Genomic DNA, 2,814 nt, shown 5'->3' on the forward strand with positions numbered 1-2,814 from the left:
CCTGTTGTAGCTGTCTTCCCTTACTGTTATTTACAGTACTAGTAAGTATTTACAATCCTTTTTGACCTGAATCTATATTTTTCTGTATTTAGACGATTCTGTTTGAGATCACGGCTCACTTTTTTAAGACATCGAGAAATGGCAAATCCTGAGGAACAAACATATTGTTGTTGAATGATATGATTGTCAGCCTTGTTTACTTTTGCAATACAGTTACTGTGGAAAACCTACTTTGTAATGTGTTCCTCTCCCACTTGCAATGTGACGGCTTCTGTGGTGACGACTAAACATGTTTTTCCTGCTTCACATTGTCATGCTTTGTAGTTGCATCAGATCCAGCATCACACTGATCACAAACTAATCTGGCTCTGGTTTTTTTTTTTTTTTTTTACAAAAAAAATCTGCCAGAGCTTTCAGCTTCTGGACTCAGTTTAGGATCTTGCCTCCTGGAGCTTTAGCAGCTGCTTTAGCCCAGTCATTAATTAAAACCAAGCCAAAGTCAACACCATTAAAAATGTATTAACGTAAAAGCGCTCTCAAGTAGTCAGACTCTTTTTGCTCTAAGATGCCTTTTCACCATCCAGAGCAGGTGTCGCGCTGTTTAATGTACACAGAAATTCATACAGGATCTGCTAAGTCAAGAAAAATATGCTCTCCTGTTTACTTTTACTGCCTCGCAAGATTTGACTTTGTTCTTAACTCTGTGGTCAGACGGCAGCTTTAGCACCAAACTCTTAAGCAACGCCGAGTCTGTGCCACTAGATGGAGTCAAAAAATGTATGAATATAACAACTGATGCATGTTGTCAAATCAGTTTAATGCAAAACTATCACTAATGTAGCATTCAGCTATTGTAGAGCGGTCGTGTTTTAGTCTGATCGACATATTTAGACTGTTTTCCTCCGAGGTTTGACCATTCAATAAGCTTTTATACACATTTTGATCCTGTCCAGAGTTTTTTTTTCTCTTTAATCTCAATTACATCCAGATTTTATCAGCATAATTACAGAAAAGAAAGGAAAACTAATTGTGAAAGAGAAACTCGAACATCAATGAGAACATTATTGCAGCACATTTAAAATTAGTGTCTCCAAGAAAAATAAGCCAATTAACTCTCACATTGTGTAATTAAAGACTGATTACATAGGTTTTCGTGAAGACTTCGCACGTTACGCATCTTGTTTCCCATTGTTTTAATCCTGGCCTAATAACACATCTGGACACAATTGATTTTACCGAAATAAAAGTCATGCTGCGATCTCCATGTGAATCTGTGTTTCCCCCACGTTGATAATTTATTTAATTTTTCTCAATCAAATCTGTGTGTGTGAATGAGATCCGGGGCCGCAGCGAAGCCGCTCGGCTGTTAAAGGTTGTGACCCTGTTTCCACCCTGCTTAGCATCAAAGTGAGTTGTTATTGTTGGCTAATTGTTAACACAAGAGCGTGAAGTGGCCCGACATCAGCAAATGAAACAATCACATAATTTGTCCTCTCAGGATCATTTTCACACACTGACATGAAAGCAAACTCACAGCGGGATGAAAGAAGGCCACAACCAGTGCAGGCTCAGTTAAATGGTGACAGTGTGTAAAAACACTGCTGCTATTAAGTCTCTGTGCATGCTGGATTCAGAGGTGTTGTTTTTTCAACATTATAATTAACCGCCACTGGTTTTTGTATATTTTATTTCCTAATATAAAAGCAGCAATATAAAATCATTTGGTCAAAGTGTAACATATAAAAGTAAAGTAAAAAAAAACTACATCTGAGGCCTAAAAAAACTAAAGTGAACAAAATTTGCCAGTACTTCAAAATACAAATTAATTAGTCCCAAACATTTTCTAGAAATGAGGCACGTTGCACCAGAGTTTAGAAAAGTTACATCGATTTTTTTTTAGAAAATACCTGCAACAAGTTGATTGTGTTTCATGACTTTAGTTCTTAATGCACTGGCAGATTTTTTCAGTTATAACAAAGAAAAAAGAGATTTTTTTTCCAGAGCGGCTGCCTCAAAATAGAGAACGTATATAATCGACATATACGTATCAAAGTTCTGGTCCCTCAACACTTCCTCCCCCCTTTCTTGTTTTTTCGTCAGTTCCCCCGGCGCAGTTGGTCCCCTGGAAAGGGCAAGTGGGATCACAATTTAAATGTCAGTGTATTAAAAACAATGCCTGCAGAGTGTTACAGTCTAACTGCATTCATGGCCACGCTGCGCTGGCTTAGTGATCGCAGATGTGAGTGAGCTGCCCTCGGCTGCTTTGAAAACCCTCCGGTCCTGTACGAGAGTCCCAAGTGGTCAAGAGAAACGTGCCATGTGAGAGATGTCTTAATTACGCAGGAATGTCAGGTTAAGCTCTGCCTTTGTGTGGCCGTGCAATGATGCAAGCTGCTAAAATAACTTTTTTTTTTTTTTCCTCCCTCCCGTTGCTCTGCCTTTTATTTATCTCATTCTTTTGAGTTCAGGGCTGTCATTAGTAATAATGCGTGGTGATTCCTCCGCCAACAGATTGGTAAAGCTACAGAAACCTGCAACTGTGTACGGGCCCCCGGAGCGATCTCCTCACAAAGAGTCTAAGGTTGCCTGTTTTTGTGGCGGTGATGAAAAGTGGCAGACTCGAAGCTTGTGTTTCCCTGCAGTTGTTTGGAGCTGCTCCCCTCCGCGTGGATTAGCTGCTCTGTCAGCCAACAGGAACTCCTCTGCTGGTGTTTCACCGAGAGAACTCAGAAGTGCAGAGAGATGTTTGGCTTCTGCCGACACACAGCACACTCAGACACAGTTTTTCCAGTGTGTTTTGGTTTCCTTCCCAAA

The sequence above is a fragment of the Pempheris klunzingeri genome, chromosome 2 (assembly GCF_042242105.1).
Source record: "Pempheris klunzingeri isolate RE-2024b chromosome 2, fPemKlu1.hap1, whole genome shotgun sequence".
In the NCBI taxonomy this organism is placed as follows: Eukaryota; Metazoa; Chordata; class Actinopteri; order Acropomatiformes; family Pempheridae; genus Pempheris; species Pempheris klunzingeri.